The following is a 21,165-nucleotide window of genomic DNA, read 5'->3' as shown; positions in this document are numbered from 1 at the left end:
ACACACACTCATGCGGTGCCTCGTGCGGGGAAAAGATCAGCTCAGACTCCTCCCACTGGGCGCTGATTTCTGTATATTTTCGCTGGCTTCTGATACAGGCTCTTCCCATGCTTACGCACCTTAGTGAAAGTCTCTCCAAAATGGCGCTGAACTTTATTGGCGCAGTTTGAAAAACGCATTCTTCACCCTCTGTTCCAAGGCCCTGTGAAGTAGCGGTAAATCCTGGACTACGAGCCCCCACATGTAGTGGCCATAACCCGTTGCAGGGCGGCCTTGACTTTATGGGCTTACCAGTTACCTTCTCTTGGCCTGCTCTTCCACTTCTAGGGGTTCCCATGGTTGATACTCAATGATTTGCACACTGACACAGATGAAGTCCTTTTTCAAGAGGTTTATTTTGCAGTAATAACTTTCAAATAACACAGGTAAAAGAGGGCACGGGTGAAGAACTCAGGCACCTTGAACTGCAGGTCTAGCAAAGTCTCTATTTCCACCCAGAGAGTAGCCACTCGCAGCTGGGTACTTCAAGGCTGAACAGATCTCTAGCCAGAGATCATGGCAGTCAGCACGTTGACTCAAACTTGAACAATTAACTAAAGGTGAACAGGAACCTTTTTCCGCTGTACCTGGAACGTTTCTCGTCTCCTCAATGGTACTGGAAAAGTGTGAATTCGTCAATGTCCTTCTCAACTCAGTAACCAGGCACTTCTCAGGATGCCACTTGCCGGCCCTCCTCTAAAGAGTCCTCCCCCGGTCACTTCCACGAGCTGCGGTGTCCCTCCAAGCCGAGAGCACACCCGGACACTTTGAATCCTCCCTCAGTTACTGCGCCTTGGACCAGCTGGGTCAGAGGCTCGGGAACAGACGGATCCCTACCCCAGACCAGACAGGTCTATCAGGGGCCACTGACAGGAACATGTTGCAGGGTGTCGAACAGCCCGTGACCGGGACCCCTCACAGGGCTACCCCGGTCCTGGAACCAGAACAGACCACAAGGGTCTCACGAACAACTCCGGAACCTCGAACACATGACCCACACCCCCTTAAGTACCCCTTCCCAGACTCCTCAGCGGCCCCGGCACTCCCACTGATTGGCTTCGAGAAGGCCGATACTTTAACATCCAACCAGACCTGGTTCTGGTCTGTCATGTGCACCTCACCATTCACATGACCAGGCAGAACTTCCAAACACAGCCTGGCCAGACTGGTATTAAGGCCTACCTACACAATTAACCCTCAGAACCTTTAGTGTTCCCAAATGTCATCCGCTACATAATAATTTCATTACTGCACTAATTTGTTTCTTTTATATCTGCCAAGAGCAGTGATGGCGAACAGGCCCTGACTGGGACAAAAAATAGGCCCGGGCATTTTAGACTGAGCAGCCAACTTTTCCAGGGACCGGGGGGGGGGGGGGGTTGTTAGACATTCGCAGGGGTGGCTGGTGTCGGTTCTCCACACTGTAATGTGCAGGGACACTGTGATATAAAGGGAACTGCACTATAAAGGGGCACTGCAATGATTACAGTGGAGTCCCCTTTATATTACAGTGTTCAAGTCCTATTGTGGCCATATACGTCTGTCTCCTATTGTGCCCACACGGCCCAGTGACACTTACCTGCTCACTTTCTGGTGGTGCAGTAAGGGTGGTAGGGGTATAGCGTGGCTCTCTCTCTGGTGGTGCGGGTATAGTGTGGCTCTCTCTCTGGTGGTGCGGGTACAGCGTGGCTCTCTCTCCGGTGGTGTGGGTACATTGTGGCTCTCTCTCTGGTGGTGCGGGTACAGCGTGGCTCTCTCTTGTGGTGCGGGTACAGCGTGGCTCTCTCTTGTGGTGCGGGTAAAGCGTGGCTATCTCTCTGGTGATGCAGTGCAGTGTGACTCTCTGGTGGTGTGGGTACAGTGTGGCTCTCTCTCTGGTGGTACAGTACAGTGTGACTCTCTGGTGGTGCGGGTACAGTGTGGCTCTCTCTCTGGTGGTGCGGGAACAGCGTGGCTCTCTCTCTGGTGGTGCGGTACAGTGTGACTCTCTGGTGGTGCAGGTACAGTGTGGCTCTCCCTCCTATGGTGCGGGTACAGCGTGGCTTTCTCTCTGGTGTGGTACAGTGTGATTCTCTCTGGTGGTGCTGGGGCTATTAGTTCCCCAGCACAGTCCTCTCTTTCGTTTTCCATGTCTCCTTTAGAAGCGGCTACAAGCACTCCTCAGCTTGTTTCCTGGTTTTCTATTTTCCCCCAGCAGAGTGCTTGCTGGGGACTGTAGTCTGCTCCCTGCTGATAACAATTGGGCCGCCTATCTCTGGGACTACATTTCCCATGATGCCCCTTTAGTTGCTTGTGATTGGCCCTCTGTTGTGGCCAATGGGGAGAGAAAAACGAACAGACGGGAAAGCCTTCTCTTCCCCTGCTGCCAACATGAGAGGGGGAGCGAAGGGGGAATATCTTGACAACAGCCTGCAGCTCTCCCCACCCTGTGGACGCCCACGGCTGGAGGAGGAGAGCGGAACTGTCAGCGCGGCTCTGAGGCTGAGCTGTGTGTGAGAGAGACACACAGCTCAGCCCATGCAGCCGCCAGAGACGACACAGGCGCAGCTGTTTAGCGGCAGGCGAGCGGCGGCCTGTGTTACCCATGTTCAGGCCGCGGTCGCCAATTACCTCCCGCTGTGCAGCCTGATCCACAGGCCCGGGTGGCCCCGGCCCACCAGGCAAATGCTCGGCCTGCCCTATGGCCAGTCCGGGCCTGATGGCGAACCTTGGCACTCCAGATGTTTTGGAACTACCTTTCCCATGATGCTCATCCACTCTGCAGTGTAGTTGAGCATCATGGGAAATGTAGTTCCAAAACATCTGGGGTGCCAAGGTTCGCCATTATTGGCCTAGAGCTTTAAGCTAACCCTAATGAATTTCACTAGGGTCCACAAATAGGGAGCTGTACATACTGTAGATATACATGAGACAAATGCTACATGTCTGAAAAACCCAAAACTATTAAGTATTATGAAATCCAGTTCAGTAAACACTAAAAGTTTGTTCTTCAGCGTTATCCGTAAAAAATAGCATTATGGTAATGAGATGGAATACGCATGCTATTTTGATTATACATTGTTATTTGTAGTCTGTTATGTGCAGCTTTCAGACAAAGCAGGGAATATTTTGTTCTGCAGCAATCAGCGGTTAGAAATAAAAGGGAAGACTATGTAAAATTACACAATGTATAAGCAGATCCTTGTCTGTTCCCCTCTCATTGCTCAGGTTACATACTGAGAATGATCTTAAGCTGCAGACAAATCATTTCATAACACAGAAAGAACTACTCTGGACACTAAGTACCTTCCCACATAGAGCAGGGACCTTTCCAAAATCTGCAAAACCACAAGGTCATCAAAGACCAGTCAGGTTTCAATTTGAGGATGAGGATACATGGTCTCCTAAAATTTAGGAAGGTCCTGCTATAGGCATTGGATAGTCTTCTGCTTTTACCACTTCCAGGTATTAGTGAGCAGCCAGAGTTGTTATACTGGAAGCAATAAACCAGACACAGACAATTACAGCACATGTGATTATGGTTAAACTAAATAATAGTTACAAAGGAATAATTCTTGGCACTTAGTAGGTAAAGTCCTTGACAAGTTGGAAAATTATGCTAACCGCTCTTAGTGATCATTACAAAAGATGACAATGCACAGCTTAGTAATAGAACTGTGTTAAAGATGATTTTATTCAGATGTAGCCTCAGTTTCATGATCACCACTCATTTGTTCAGTGCTTGGAGATTCCAGGTCTTCTGAGTCATCAGTTTCTAATCTTTAAACAAGGGTTTTCACTCTCAGAGTCATTACATAAGCATAGAGTGACCACATCTTCAGACAATGATATCAGAATTGTCAGTCCAGACTAGGCTGTTTAATGGTTTCCCTTGGCTAACATTGAGCAATAAGGGAGCTATGCAACAGTAGATGCAGTAATACAGATGGAAGAATTACCACGGAAATGAGTTAAGCTTCGGAGGTGTTGTTTAAAAAATACTCACAATTATAGTGTGTCTAAAGCAATTTTTTTTAGTTTTGAAAAAAGAAGAGAAGGTAAGCCTGTGAATTTTTTGTGGTCTGTAGATCTACCTTGTGTACCTGTCATCGGCCAAAAATCATCCAGAAATGGTCGGTTCGGCACAAACTGGATGAATTTCGACCTGTGTGTCTCTCAACTGGCTTCTATCAAATGAGCATGCTGGAAAACCAGTATTTGATCAGTGCTGGCAGCCAGTGGCTGCCACCACTGATCAGTTGGTTCTGGTGGGTGGCAGTGCCCCTGTCAGAACACAATAGCTCAGCAGGGAAGATTGCTGCACTAACATCACTTAGTATGGAGACATCTGAGTTAAGCTGAAAAAAAAAACTTCCAGTGTGTACCTAGCATTAGTGACTGTTTTCACTGAAAGTGAAGGGAAGTCCAAAATGTTCAGTTGTCACTGGAACAGAAGTGAAGAAAATTAGGACTAAGGCCGCGTACACACGCGCGGACTGTTCGCCCAACTTTGTCCGTCCAACAGTTTCGGCAAACAGTCCGCTCAAAATTAGCATGGACGGACATGGCCACACACGACGAACGAACAGTCCGCTGAAACCGTGCGCGATGACGTGAACGTGCCGTACGTCGGGACGAAAAATACGACGTCCTATACACTGCATTATAACTTTCGGCGTGTAAATCCTTTCTGAGCATGCGCGGAACTTAGTTTGTCGAACAAGCCTACACACGGGCGGACTGTTCGCTCAAACAAGGTTTCAGCGGACAGTTTTTCGGAATTTCCGAAAAACCTTGTCCGTCCAACTGTCCGCTGAAACTGTCCGCTGAAAGCCCACACACGAGCGGACTGTCCGCCCAAACACTGTTCAGCGGACAAGGTTGGGCGAACAGTCCGCCCGTGTGTACGCGGCCTTAGACACCACTGGGTTTTCATCCCTCTACTCTATCCAAAACGAAAAAAAAAAATGGTTTTGGCGTTAGATACAGTATCTCACAAAAGTGAGTACACTCCTCACATTTTTTTAAATATTTTATTAAATCTTTTCATGTGACAACACTGAAGACATGACACATTGCTACAATGTAAAGCAGTGAGTGTACAGCTTGTATAACATTGTAAATTTGCTGTCCCCTCAAAATAACTCAACACACAGCCATTAATGTCTAAACCGCTGGCAACAAAAGTGAGTACACCCCTAAGTGAAAATGTCCAAATTGGGACAAAATTGTCAATATTTTGTGCAACCACCATTATTTTCCAGCACCTTAACCCTCTTGGGCATGGAGTTCACCAGAACTTCACAGGTTGCCACTGGGGTCCTCTTCCACTCCTTCAACACAACATCATGGAGCTGGTGGATGTTAGAGACCTTGCGTTCCTCCACCTTCCATTTGAGGATGCCCCACAGATGCTCAATAGAATTTAAGTCTGGAGACATGCTTGGCCCGTCCATCGCCTTTACTGCCCTGCATCCCAGTCTCCGAAGGGAGGGGGTCATACTCTGCTTCATTATGTCACAGTACATTTTGGCATTCATGGTTCCTTCAATGAACTGTAGCTCCCCAGTGCTAGCAGCACCCATGTAACCCCAGACTATGACACTCCCACCACCATGCTTGACTGTAGGCAAGACAAACTTGTCTTTGTACTCCTCACCTGGTTGCTGCCACTCACGATTGACACCATCTGAACCAAATACATTTATCTTGGTCTCATCAGACCACAGGACATGGTTCCAGAAATCCATGTCCTTAGTCTGCTTGTCTTCAGCAAACTATTTGCAGGCTTTCTTGTGCATCATCTTTAGAAGAGGCTTCCTTCTGGGATGACAGCCATGCAAACCAATTTAATGCAGTGTGTGGCGTATTTTTTGAGCACTGACAGGCTGACCCCTCACCCCTTCAACCTCTCTAGCAGTACTCATACGTCTATTTAGCAATAGACTTGACAATCTTCTTATAGAATAGGATATCTTTATGTAGAGCAACAATTCTTTTTTTCAGATCCTCAGAGAGTTCTTGCCATGAGGTGCCATGTTGAACATCCAGTGACCAGTAAAAGAGAGTGAGAGCGATAACACCTTGTAACACTAACGAGTCACATGACACCAGGGAGGGAAAAGGGCTAAGTGGGCTCAATTTGGACATTTTCATTTGGGGGGTTACTCACTTTTGTTACCAGCAGTTTAGACATTAATGGCTGTGTCTTGAGTTATTTTGAGGCGACAGAAAATTTACACTGTTATACAAGCTGTACACTCACTACTTTACGTTGTAGCAAAGTGGAATTTCTTCAGTGTTATCACATGTAAAGATATAATAAAATATTTACAAAAATGTGAGGGGTGTACTCAGTTTTGTGAGATACTGTATATTGTATTTAAAAATCCTTAAAAGCAGTGTATCATATAATTTTTGTTACAAGGATACACAGAAAAATAGAACCTGCAATTTTAATGATGGTGACACATTGCACCTTATATGTGTAGCGCTACCCCCATAGGAGCTGCTGGATAGAATAGGTCCTCTGTTCTTTGCCTTGACCTTCTCAAGAACTTAAACCCCTCTAACACACCAGGTTGAGTGTACAAAAAAAATAAAAAATCACAGGAAACCACTGAAAGTAATACTTAGTACCATATATCAAAGACAACAGGCACCAAACCAGGCAGTATGGATTAACAATGGTAATAACACAATTTAGCATACAATGTGATTAACAGCAAGGGCTAGGCATAACATGACATTTGGCACCCAGATCAGCATAAACAATAATGTAGCGATGGTGGACTATAAGTGTAACATCATGTGCCTTCCCCGTCATTCATCATATATGGTTGTGTCCCTTTAATGCTGTACGCCAGTTACTGTCATCATATTTGTGAGCCAACCCACTGGATTGTGGGATTAGTCAATTTTGTGACTGGCAGTTCCATTGCACAACTATATACCAGGACTACATATCCCAGTAATTGCAGGTGTTCTGGCAGATAGTGTCCTGCCATCATATCGTGTCCGCCCCGTACTGCGCATGCGCAGTATGGGGCAGCAGAAGCTTCGGAAAATCTCCGAAGATGAATGGCGCCTGCGCCGTGAGTGGAGGTGGTAGCCCCACCAACCAAGCGGACATTGGGTTCTGAAAATTATAGGGCCCCTCACGGACGAGCTTCGCTCGTCACACTTCGGGCTCGGCCTCGCTGCGCTTGGCTCTTTTATATTCTAACTCTATGTCCACTTGGATGGTGGGGATAGAACCTGGACTCAGTGCGCAGGCGCCATTCATCCTCGGCTATTTTCGGAATCTGTGTGTGCTGTGTACTGCGCATGCGCAGCACACAGCGGACATTATTTGATGGGGGACTGTATTTGATAGGACACATGCTCTCTTTTTCTTGGGCCTTGTGTAGTGCACACCACTCCGTGATGGGGAGAGAGAGGTTGCGGCCTACCACGTGGTGTCAAGAAACTCCAGCCTGGCCTCGTAGGACCCATCTCTGCGGCTGTTTGCCAGACATCTTCACGGTACCAACTCAGCAACTCAACACCACGTTTGTTCATGCTCCGCATCTGTGTGTCATTGCTGGTGGCTCCATCGATGGACGTCTTTCCTCGGGTCGCTGACTTAAAGGCCTCTTGTTTGGACCAGTCGTTGGTGAGAGGGCAACCGCCCACCTTCTGCATTATTTCCCTGGTTATTTTATTAGAACACTGTGTACAGACACCTTTACCTTTGGAACACTTTACTGCACTTCTGTTTGAACACTGTACATAGACACCTTTACCTACAATTACTTCAAGAAATACCATTAGCATGTTTAAGCCAGTCAGTCTGTTCATTCATCACTAGTCATTCTGGGCATAATCTAATGAGCACCAACTACCGCTGAAGACTATCAGGCCTGCACCACGGACATGGCTGTTATTGCTAATTAAAGGTCCCTGCACTATCCTTATTCTGTCAAATCCCTCATTAGGATTTTAACTCTAAATAGGCCGGCCTGGGGTTCCCCTTAGAGTGTATTGACTTGCATTAAACACATAACCATTTATTGTCCTTCAGGTCTTGCTACAGGCGGTATACCATTGTAGATATATGTATATTGTATCTTCCTGCTGTTAAATTATTTCTTAAGCTATCTTTGGGGGAATTCCTCTACTGAGTCTGTAATGTTATTCAGAACTCGGTTGATCTATTGCTTTCTGTTACAAACTAATACTACTTTGCTACTTTAGTAAAAGCTGAGATACTGTAAATATATTGACTTGTGTGACTTGTTCTTTAAATGTGGGTTGGAAGGTTCACAGGGTCATGGTGATGCATATGAGCAGGTAAATCCAAGCAGTCCTCAAGGGGACCGTGCTACAGTAGCAAGGCCACCTCAAGTGCAGTGGTGAGCAGTAATAAAGTTTATTCAATCAAGTGCTGAAACTATACTGCCAGGGTGCATTTATGGCAGTAATGCTAGTCCTAGTCCGACTGGGTATGCAGTTTCCAAAAGAAAAGGAAGATTGGTGGTGGAAAGGGGCAGGGGAACAGAGGGTCTTGCACAGTGGCGTAACTAGAACCTTCAGGGCCCCGATGCAAGAAACCATGAAGGGCCCCCCTAAACCCTAGCCAGGGTCCTTCCCTCCGAGTACGGCGGTGAAACTCCAGGGCGTGGTCACAGGTATGACCTTTGTGAGCCCTGTAGTTCCACCACTGGTATCAGTAGTTTTTTCAATTATTTATTTATTTATTTTTAGGTGCCCCATTGGGGGACTGTCCCTAGGCAGGATGGGGTCCCTGTCCCTCCCCAGAAGAGATGAGGTCCTTTTCTCCAGGGCAGATGAAGCTACAGCCCCCAGGTGAGAAGGGGTTCCTGTCCCCTTGGGAGGTGGGGATCCCTGTCCCCACGTGAGAACGGGTCCCTGTCCCCAGTGGGAGATGGAGGGGGTATGTAATGGTGTGTGGAAGATGGGGTCCTCTCACTCACCATGACCAAGTTGCAGGCCGCGCACTCATCCATGTTGGCCTGGGCTCCATCCAGTGTGCTGGACAGGCGATCAGCATATCTCCCAGAAAGACCTTTCATCATCTGTGTATGACGGGGGAGGGGGGGGCTGGCAGACAAGCCTGCAGTGTCCTCCGGGGACCGGCTCTCATAGGGCTGCACTGCACAACTAAAAAGCAGCCAGTGCGATAGTTGAGCATGGAGCTCTGCTAGTCACCCTCCACCTCCAGCCACCCGTGTGCATGGTGCACTGGTACCCCTAGCTGCCTATGCCGCTGCCGGCCATATGTAGAGGGGGCTGCATGGGCCCCCTGCATCACAGGGCCCAGTTGCGGTCGCAACTGCTGCACTCCCTATAGTTACGCCCCTGGTCTTGCAGAATTATTGTTAGGGGAGGGGAAGTCCTTTAGGGTGTTTTTCTGCTGGCTATCATTGGGGCTATTTAAGAGCGTTGGTGCACTTAACAACAATCCCAGTTAACCTGCATGCAGTATAGGTACAGTAGAGGTAAGGTATAGGGGTTGATTTACTAAAAGAAAATAGACTGTGCACATTGCAAAGTGCAGTTTCACTCTGCAAGTGCAGTTGCTCAAGAGCTTCATAAGTGAGGTAAAGTTTCACTTTAAAAAGAATACCCAATCACATGCAAGGAATGCACATGATTGGATGATTGAAGTCATCAGAGCTTCTGCTCATTTACTAAGCTTTGGAGCAACTGTGCTTGCAACTGCACTTTGCAAAGTGCACAGACTATTTGCCTTTAGTAAATCAACCCCATAGTCTTGGCACAGGTGCAAGGTAGTTGTGGTTCAGATGCAGTAAAGGTTTGGTATATTGCAGTATAGGGTTACTTTAGATGCAGTCCAGGTTTGGAATAAGTGCAGTGTAGAGTGCAATATGGCTGCAATAAATTGGGTACACTTGGTGTCCTGCTGTCAGCGACTCAGTCTCTGCTAGCAGTGCCAGCTATGGAAGGATAGCCATCTCACCAGTCCATGCTTTGGGGACCTTTTGCTGTAGAAAGGGGGCCCACTCGGTCTCTGCCCGAAAGCCTCTGGTGATCAGCGGTTGGACACAAAGGGTGAGTGGATGCTCCAGTCTCCCTGTTGCAGCAGTGCGGGTGCTGTGATGTGGGTGGTGCTGCACTGCCCCCAGGTGCCCTCATTCTCAGGCTCTGATTTTTTTGGTATGGTCTCCTGCTGGCAGGCAAATATCCAGATAGGGGTGCTCTTTCTCTAACGCCCTTGGTAGCAACAAGAAGAGCTTTCCCAGGCAGTTCAATAAAATCATCTCTCCCCTCCTCCTACTGCACAGTGCCTATTGGGAGTTGTATTGTAATGAGTCCATTTATTCCATTATATGGCTGCCATCTCTGACTACCACTCCCAGGATTCTTAGCACTCTGCATAGAAATCTATGGGCTTTCTTGGCTTTAGCTCTCCCCCTGCTAGGCAGAGGAGAATGGGGCAGTAAAACATCAATATCTCAACAGATAGAGAGAGAAGAAAAAAGGCAATGCCTCCTTCTCCATATTACTGTAGACCAGCACCTAGCTACATATGCATTTTTTAATTTTGCCCATAGTTCACATTTAAATTTCCTCTGTGTGGCATCACAAATGCGGGGGTACTAATGTGATGGAAGACTGCAGGGTGATCTTACTGTTTTTTTTAATCATATAAAAAAGTTTATTGAAAATCAAACAATAATACATTGAGACACAGTATTGTTACAGCCATAAATTCCAATACAACAATTATAGGGAGTATCATATGGTGTGTAACGAGTGGATTCCTGTAAACGCTCTATTAGTTGTATATATACAATAACATTTATTACAGTAGTGTTGTATAGTTTTCAATTTCCATTAACAACAATCTACACTGTGTACTGAGTCATACAGAGTACTATAAAAATTGAACATATAACAATAACCAGGTGCGCTGGAGAGCTAATAAAAGTAGTCCGCATTCAGATAGAAAGCAAGAAAATGTAGCAACACCTTCACCTTATACAGTTGTGGTTGTTCACCATGATCCCTCCATAATCGATCATTATGAGAGCCCTAAGTTATACAATCATCCTAGCACTACCTCCCTCTCTAACAGGTTACATCTGTAATAGTCTATCTTTGACCAGTTGTGTTGGGCCTAGCCCTGGAGTGTGCAGCCAAGGTTGCCACATTGAGTAGAATTTCTTAAGGACATTTCTATGTTGGTTTGTTGATTTTTTTCCCGTATTAACATATTATTTACCAGTTCAATCCATCGTTCCCCCGTTGATACCCTCGGAGTTATCCAGAGTCATGCCTTCGCTTTGCGTGCTAGGTATAATAGACGCAGAACTGCCGTGTGGCCATTCAGTGAGGGTATCTCCAAGGCACCAAGGAGGCAAACAATTGGGTCATTCAGTAATGGGAATTGAAATACCTGAGGGATAGTGGTCAGAACATATTGTCAGTATCGGAACAATTTTGGACATTTCCACATCATGTGTAATAATCTCCTTCATGTCTACAGTATTTTGGACATATTGGGGAATCCCATAGTGCTGTAGACTCTGTGCAGTAAAAATAGGTGCAACAATTTATGCAATGACGAGACTGATACCAATGGGGCAGAGGTCAGACACAACTCCCATTTTTCCCTGTCAATGGGACCTAGGTCTTTTTCCCACCCTTTTTTACAGGGCAATTTAGAAGCATCATGTGTTGAATGTGTTAGTCCGGCATACACTCTCGAAATCATACCTTTCCTGTCCTCTGTCAACAGCACATCAGCCATCAGAGGATGTGTCACCGGTGTAAAGGGAGGATATTCTACTTTCTCTTTTTTTATAGCATGCCTGAGTTGTAGATATTGATAAAATCGTGTTCTAGGTATGGTAAACTCATCTTGCAGGTCTTTAAAGGATTTAAATATAATACCATTGAACAGCTGAGGGATGTATTGCACACCCAGTATTTCCCAAGGATTAATCTTTAAGTTTATACAGTTCTTTTTAATATTTATTTTGCCATATGGTTATGAACGAACAGGCTCCCCTGATTTTCAGGATGGATCTGATGTATTTTCACAGGGTGTTCAATAGTACTATTGTAGGTAGAGTTTGCATTATACCCTGTTTCCCAGAAAATAAGACCTAGTGGATTGTCGGTGTTGGCTGCAATATAAGCCCTACCCCCAAAATAAGCCCTACCCTGTTTCCCCGAAAAAAAGCCCTACCCTGCAAATAAGACCTACAAGGACTTTAACTAGGGCTTATTTGGGGGGTGGGGCTTATATTGCAGCCATCGCCGACAATCACGCTAGGTCTTATTTTCGGGGAAACAGGGTATGTGTGAGCCCTGCCTCTAAATGAAATAATGAACCCTGAAAATGAGTAAGGAACCCTCTGGGACCAATAGGGATCTGATGAGGCCATTAACATCTACACCTCCCCAATTACCCAGGTGTTGAATCTGGGAAGCCACAAAATAAAATCTAGCATGAGGAACTGCTAGACCACCTTGATCTTTGGCTAGTTGCAATGTGTGTAGGCTGATCCATGCAGGCTTGTTACCCCAAATGAAATCCCTGAACTGAGCATCTATTTGTGTAAACCATTTATGCGGGATCCATATGAGTGTATTATGAAATACATATAAATGTTGTGGGGCCCACACCAATTTAATTAACCACTTGCAGACTGGACCATTTTGCTGGTCAAAGACCAGACCACTTTTTGCGATTCGGCACTGCGTCGCTTTAACTGACAATTGCGCGGTCGTGCGACGTGGCTCCAAAAACAAAATTGACGTCCTTTTTTTCCCACAAATAGAGCTTTCTTTTGGTGGTATTTGATCACCCCTGCGGTTTTTATTTTTTGCTCTATAAACAAAAATAGAGCGACAATTTTGAAAAAAACGCATTATTTTTTACTTTTTGTTATAATAAATATCCCCCAAAAATATATAAAAAAATATTTTTTTCCCTCAGTTTAGGCCGATACGTATTCTTCTACATATTTTTGGTAAAAAAAATCGCAATAAGCGATTATTGATTGGTTTGCGCAAAAGTTATAGCGTTTACAAAATAGGGATAGTTTTATAGCCTTTTTATTAATAATTTTTTATTATTTTTTTTTTACTAGTAATGGCGGCGATCTGTGATTTTTATTGTGACTGCGACATTGTGGGGGACCCATCGGACATTTTTGACACATTTTTGGGACCATTGTCATTTATACAGTAATCACTGCTATATAAATGCAGTGATTCCTGTGTAAATGACACTGGCAGTGAAAGGGTTAACCAGTGGGTGGCAGTGTAGGGGTTAAGTGTTCCTAGGGGTGTGTTACTAACTGTGGGGGGGTTGGGCTTTCATTTAGTGTACACTGATCTCTGCTCCAATCACATGGAGCAGAGATCAGCGTCACTAGTTGCTAGGCAGAATGGAGAAATGTTGTTTATACAGCATTTCTTCCATTCGGCCGTTCCGTGAGACGATCGTGGGGATGCCCGCGGCGATCGAGTCCGCGGGTCCCGCGACCGGACACACAGGGCGGCATCGAATATTGGACGTACCTGTACGCCAATATGCCTGCCCGTGCCATTCTGTCGACGTACATCGTCGTGCGCTGGTCGGGAAGTGGTTAAGTTCATCCGCCCGGTGGCCGATAGTGGTAGCTTCACCCATGTGGAGCATTTAATATGGAATTTATGAAGCAGAGGACCCAAATTCAAGGTAAGATACTGGTTAGGTCTTGGGTCACCTGTATACCCAGGTAGTGGAACTCACCCACCGTAAGTATGTCCCTTGCACAGTCAGGTAGGGGTTGTGGTGCGGGATCTAGGGGCATAAGTACTGATTTATTCCAATTAATGCTGAACCCCGACAATTCCCCAAAGTCCGCAATTAAACGCATCACATTCTTCAGAGAACTGTCGTTGTCCCCATGATAAATAAAGAGTGTCATCCGCATATAAGGAGATGACGTCTTGTTTGGGACCTCGACAAAAACCAATAATGTTTTGTGATGCTCGGACATGTATAGCTAGAGGTTCAAGGGTTAGGGCAAACAACAGGAGTGATAAAGGACACCCCTGTTGTGTGCCCCGAAAAAGTCTGAAAGGTTCCGATATGTCTCTGTTAATACTCATTCTCGCCGATGGGGTATTGTATAGCAGCTGGACCCATTTCTAAAAAGAGGGGCCCACCCCAAATCTTGTCAGTACCTCCCATAAGTATGGACATTCAATGCTGTCAACCGCTTTGGCTGCGTCTAGAGAGAGGATGGCTCTATTACCTGAGTTGTCAGTGTAGTCAAGTGTAGTCAATTGTAGATTGAGGAATAGTCTGCGTAAGTTTTGGGCTGTGGACCTAGTTGGTATGAAACCTGACTGATCTCTGTGTATTACTGTTTGGATGCATTTGGCCAGTCTGTTGGCCAGAACTCTGGCCAACAGCTTGACATCAAACGTAAGCAATGAAATAGGTCTATATGAATCTGGGGTCACGGCATCTTTACCTGGCTTCAACAGGATTATTATAAGTGCTTCGCTCATGGAGGGAGGGAGTTTTCCAGTTTCAAATGCCCTGTTATAAACTTGGAAAAGTGTTGGTATTAGTTGTGTGGTGTAACACTTATAAACTTCTGACGGTAAGCCGTCTGCCCCTGGTGCTCGCCCATTTTGTGCGGGAGCTAGTGCCTCCAGACGCTCCTCCTCTGTTAATGGGGCATTTAGCTGATTCATGCCTGAAGCTGACAAGCAGGGTATGGGATATTTATCTAAAAATTTGTGAAGATCCTCAGAGGAGGGATGAACTTTTTATGAATAGATATCCTGGAAAAAATTCCTAAAGGTGTCCATAATAGCTTGCGTGGAATAACAGGGTGTGCCCTGTGTATCTGTCACTGCCACTATGTGTGAGGACGGTTGTTGTGATTTGGCTAATAAGGCTAACATGTGTACCGTATTTTCCCCTTCTTCAAAGTGTTTTTGTTGCAAATAGAACCTTTTGTTTTCTGCGAGTTGCCATGATATGTGTTTGAGCATGGACTGAGAGGCTAACCATGCTCTCTTGGTGTTTTCAGTAGGGTCATCTAAGTACAGTGCTTACGATTTTTGTGCTTCTGCTATCAACAGATTTTCCCATTCTTTAGTTTTTGTTTTAACATGGGTTATCTCTCTAATAAGTTGCCCGCGTAAGTAAGCTTTAGCCACCTCCCATACCGTGTCTATATCAGTGGATCCTATATTGTGTATAAAGAAGGAAGTCAGAAGTCCTGTGAATGGATCAGGGTCTGGCAGGAGTGACAGCCAGAAGGGATTAAGCTTCCATAATCCGTTGCCCCGACTGCCCCATGCATAAATCTACTGTGAGTGGGGAGTGATGCGAAATCTGCCTGGCATGGTACTGTGAAGATTCAACCATGGGCAGCATACGTTCATTACCCAGACCTAGATCAATCCGTGACAGGCCTCCTATCGAGGCTGACTGGCATGAGTACATTTTGGTGTTACGCCTTCTCCAAACATCTGTAAGGCCCATCTCCAAAAGAGTTGGGCAAATGGGGTGGACCTCTGTATTCTTTGTGAGCTATCCCCGCTATGGTCTTTTTCCAGATCAATATAGTTATTGAAATCCCCCACAACCAATATTGGTCATCCCGGGAAGTGGGACGTATAATCAGCAAATAACGTCAGGAGACTGGCCGAGAATGGGGGAGGAATGTATAACCCTGCCAATATACATTTTGTCCCATAGAGGGAGCATAATAAAAATATGCATCGACCCTCTGGGTCAATTTTAACTTCTATGAGGGAAAATGATGTACCTTTTCTAATCAAGACACTCACTACCCTTGAATACACAGAGTATGTAGCATGATATTTATGACAAAATTGTCTTTGTGTAAATAATGGAGTGGACGTCGAGGGGAGATGGGTCTCCTGCAGGCATATCACGTCAGCAACCAGACGTTTGATCGTGCGCAACACGGCCAGATGTTTAACTGGATTGTTTAAGCCCTAGACATTCCAGGACAATATTCGAGTTATTCAAGTTATCTTAGACATTGCAATAACAGGACAATAAAAGGAGAGATAAAAACCTGGGAATATTGTAGGAGTAAATAACAATACCACCTGATAACTTGTTTACTGAAAGTTTTGCCAGAGTAAAAATATTGAGGCAGCTTTCAATGTCAGCGGATGGGGGATCGGTAGTTTCAGAGGTGCAGCTGAATTGAGGAAGGCAAGGGCCACAGTGAACGGACAGAGTATTAATGAGGCCATGGTGAAAAATTCAAGAAAAAACAAGAAAAAGAACAAAAACAAAAAATAACTGGCCATCAGGGCCTAGCAAACTTTCCCTGAGTCAAGCAGAGGTCTGTGCCAGACCATCTTAGGGGCAACAGTGGAAGTGCACTGCAGTGTCTTAAACCTTCTCAACAGCCAGAGTGAAAGCCATGGTCACATGCAGAACTTTAAAAAACAACAGTTAGTTATCTCTGCCTTGGCATAATAGTAGTAGAAACCAGAGAAACGTAATGAGATCCTGTAGTTGAACCTGAAGCATCATCCTTTATGATGGTGGAGGGTGTCTGTTGCGAGCCTCCCAGATAAATTGCTCCTAGCGATCCAGCCATTGTGCAGCCGCAGATGGACTGTCAAAGAATTTCACTGAACCCAGCACCTCGACTCTCAGACGGGCCGGGTACAGCATAGCATATTTAAGATCTAGGTCTCTGAGGCGACGTTTAACATCCTTGAATTTAGCTCAGTGTTTCTGTAGGTCAGCAAAGAAATCCGGAAAGAGTGATATTTTAGCATTGTCAATTTTTAGAGCAACTGGTTTCATCCTAGCATTGCGCAGAACCATGTCTCTGTCCTTATAATTTAGGAGCTTGAATAGGGAGGGCCATGGGGGTCTCCCAGCTTTGGAGGCCTAGCCGGTACCCTGTGTGCTCATTCCACAGAGAACATTGGGGAAAATACTTCCCTGCCAAATGCAGTAATCAGCCACTTTTCAATAAACTCCACAGGGTTCTTTCCTTCCATTCTTTCAGGCATTCCTATAGCTCTCACGTTATTTCTCCTCATCCTATTCTCTAAATCTTCTAAACGGGAGGTATGTTGTGAGAGCAAGTGATTGTTATATGTAAGATCCCTCTGCATGGATGCCATGTCGTCCTCTTTGGAGCTCACTCTCCCCTCCAGTGCAGGGGTTTGATCTCTTAGCTTTTGTGTGTCTTGGCGCAGAAAAGTGATTTCCGTTTTAACCCCTTTAATTTCAGAAGTGAGAGCTGCAATAGAGACATTGCAAGTATTTACGGCTGTGAGAATGTCCCCCTCCATGCTAGGGCTTGTTGGTACCTGGGGCCTACCAGGGACATCCCCTGGAGTACTCACTGTGTTCCATGCAAATACCGTGCTTCTGGCGTCTTTCAGTGGCACTGTATTGTCGGCCTCTGATACACCTCCTGACGAGTCTTCTGGAGTGCTGGAAGAGGCTGCCGGGTCCGTGGGGAGCGGCATAGAGAACAGCTTTTCAGCTGCCTGTCTGTGTAACTCCTTAGCAGTGCGCTGTGTGAGGGCGCCATTTTGGCCCATGAGGTCTGAGGACCGGGACAAATTCTGCCATTTTGCGGAGAACATTGTGTTCGCTGTAACTGTTCAGTATTACCCTCAGGCTCAGGGGATCTTCCGACCACTGGTGGGCTGTGTGTGGATCGGATTAAAGCACTTTTTTAGGATAGATGAGCGGATTTGTGCGTCTGGCTACATCCACTGCCTGGCCATGCCCCTGTGATCTTACTGTTAATTGCTTTATCTGTTTGTGCTTGTATCTATAAATATTGTTTAGCTCCCACTTGCAGAACACCAGTATGAGAGACCCAGGAATTGTAGACTGTTGTTTCTTTACAGCAAGTGTCAATTCTTAGACTACAGTCATACATACCTCCCAACTTTTTGAGATGGGAATGAGGGACACCTGTTAGCAAAAGTATGTAGGCATAGGACACACCCCCTGTCACCCCTCCTTAAAGGAGAATTAAACAAAAAAATAAGAGATTAGTTAAATCCACAAGTGCTTTTTTTAACCACTATTATTCCTTTATACTGGCTTTTGAAATTTACACATGCAGTGATTTCATTTTGGATTTGAATAAAAGGTTTAGCACTGGAAAAAATGTTTTGAAAGATAAAAAAAAGTGCATTTTATATACAACTATATCGATCAGACCAAAATAGGGGACAAATGGGGAGAAAAGACAGACAGAGGGACTTTTTTCTAAATCAGGGACAAAATTAGGGACAGTTTGGTGCTATGGCCATGCATTGCAGTGTGCAGTGCCATGTCACATGCCTTATGTTTGAACACAGAAGCAGCTCACTCGGAAATGTTAGGATTTACTGTGTGTAAAGCGAAACAAATGACACTATGAAATAACATGATCAATGCATGTATTATGCAGGTGAAAAACACAATTTGCAGGTAGAAAGCTCTATAATGTCTATAAGTTTATTTTTGTTAATTTTTTTCCTTATATGTCCAAAGGCTGGTGCTGTTGTAGATTAGAGTAGAACCACATTGCCTCATCTTCTTGTAAATTATAGTTGGCTTCCACATATTTGCAAATTAATGTAACAAACACCACCCTGTGCCATTAGAATGTTTTGTAAAGTTTCATTTAGATCCCTTTTGCTGGTTATGAAAAATAAGTATGAAGGATGAGGTCTGGGTCAAACATGAGTTTGAGGCAAACCCAGCATGTATGAGATTACTGGTCCTGTCAAACTATTTTTTAACAAATTTTAGCTGAATTCTTTGTGACTGAAAGCTTGATCAAATGTTCTCAAGGAGGGGAAATAAATTCCTTCCTGACCCCACAAGAGGTCATTTGGATATTCCCTGGATCAAATTTACCTATAATTGTTAGTATTCAGTTATTTTATTACATATTACAATATTACAATATTACATTATTACATTATTATGTACATTTAGGAAAGAATCCAGGCCTTTTAAAGCAATATACTAAGCTGGCCCGAACCTTGAGGGAGTCTATTCCACATTTGCACAGCCCTTACTGTGAAGAAACCTTTACATATTTGGAGATTAAATCTCTTTTCCTTCAGACGTAAAGAGTGTCCCCTTGTCCACTGTGATGTATATACACTAAAAATGGAAGAAGTGCTGCGAGTCACCACTGCCTAGATGCCTGAAATTACCTAAAAGCTGCTAGCATTAAGCATGTCACCTATACCATGCAAAAACAAATGAATAAATGATATACGCTGCGCTAAAAAGTTAGTTAGTTGCAGTGTACACCAGTTGTAGTGTATATTGCTTCCAAAATAAATTGAATCAAATACCGAATACTGGTATTTCCATGACCAACCATCTCTAGGGTTTACAGAAAATGGTCCAAAAAGAGAAAATATCAAGTTAGTGGCAGTTGTGTCGATGAAAATGCCTTGTTGATGTCAGAGGTCAGAGGAGAAGGGGCAGCCTGGTTTGAGGTGATAGAAAGACAACACTAACTCAAATAACCACTCATTACAACCAAGGTATGCAGAATACCATCTCTGAATGCACAACACATCAAACCTTGAAGCAGGTGGGCTACTGCAGCAGAAGACCACACCGGGTGCCACTCCTGTCAGCTATGAACAGGAAACTGAGGCTACAGATCACACCAAAATTGGACAATAGAACATTGGAAAAATATTGCCTGGTCTGATGAGTCTTGATTTCAGCTGCAACATTCAGATGGTAGGGTCAGAATTTGGTGTAAACAACATGACAGCATGGATCCATCTTGCCTTATATCAACAGTTCAGGCTGGTGGTGGTGGTGTAATTGTGTAAATGATATTTTCTTGGCACACCTTTGGCCCCTTAGTACCAATTGAGCATTGTTTAAATGCCACAGCCTACCTGACTAGAGTGAACTCATCTTCTGATGGCTACTTCCAGCAAGATAATGCACCATGTCACAAAGCTGAAATCATCTCACCACTGGTTTCTTGAACACGACAATGAGTTCATTCTACTCCAGTGGCCTTCACAGTCACCAGATCTCAATCGAATAGAGCACCTTTGGGATGTGGTGGTGCATGATAGATGTGCAGCCGACAAATCTGCAGCAGTTGTGTGATGCTACAGTATCATGTCAATATGGAGAAAAATTTTGGGGGAATGTTTCCAACACCTTGTTGAATCTAGGCCACAAATAATTAAGGCAGTTCTGAAGGCAAATGGGGGTCCAAAACTGTACAAGCAAGGTGTATCAAATAAAGTGGGTGGTGAGCATATCTAAAAATCCCATATTAGCACCTGCAAATTGCCATTGAGCAGTCAGCAGAACTATTTTATAACACAATTGGTCACTTTTTGCAGGGGGAAGGCCTTGATCATCCACAAGTATTTCTAATTGTAGAAATTACGGATGAGGAAGAGAGCACCAGGACCCTAGAGGGATGAGGCATTAGTCAGGGAACAGCAAGAGGAAGTGATGTTTTAGCAGCTGCTGTTTACTGCTCAAGCTCAAGCGATACGTAGGGGGAGGATATTGAGGTGGCAGATCATATATGGGTTACACAAGTTGGAGAGGAGGAAAGTTCTGAGGGAGAGGCAGAACAGCAGCAAGGGAAGCTTTTGTCCATGGGTAGGGAAGCTAATAGGGGACAGAAGGGAGCAGTTGTCAGGACAAGGATCACCTGCTGGTGGCACTGTGTTTCTCGAGACGGGAGGTTGTACTTTCAGTGTCCACCAGCGGGTGTCTCTCTGCAGAACCCAGTAATCGTTTTCCGCCTGATGCTGGCTGCTTGGAGACAATTTAGATTCTTCCCTCCCTATGTTTTTCTGCTCCCAGTTTCTGTTTGTAATTGATCCTGATTTTGCTCTTGCCCTGTACCCTGCTGCCTTGTACCTGACCCTCATTGTTCCTGATCCCAGTTTTTTATTTTATTTTTTATTTAAAGATTGCTGGAAATACAAAAAGACTGAAATCATACAGGTATCCCAAGTTCCCTTACAACTATACAGAACACAGTGCTCACCAAACAAAATAGATACATGAGTGAACTGCATCTCGATATCCATTGTAACATTCTGATGAAGCCACAATTTGCTAACCTATTTCTTCTCACTGCCATCGACTGT

The sequence above is a fragment of the Lithobates pipiens genome, unplaced genomic scaffold, assembly GCF_037356315.1.
Source record: "Lithobates pipiens isolate NorthernLeopardFrog02 unplaced genomic scaffold, aLitPip1_a1.2 Scaffold_10, whole genome shotgun sequence".
Classification (NCBI taxonomy): Eukaryota; Metazoa; Chordata; class Amphibia; order Anura; family Ranidae; genus Lithobates; species Lithobates pipiens.
Note: the sequence above shows the minus strand (reverse complement) of the source record.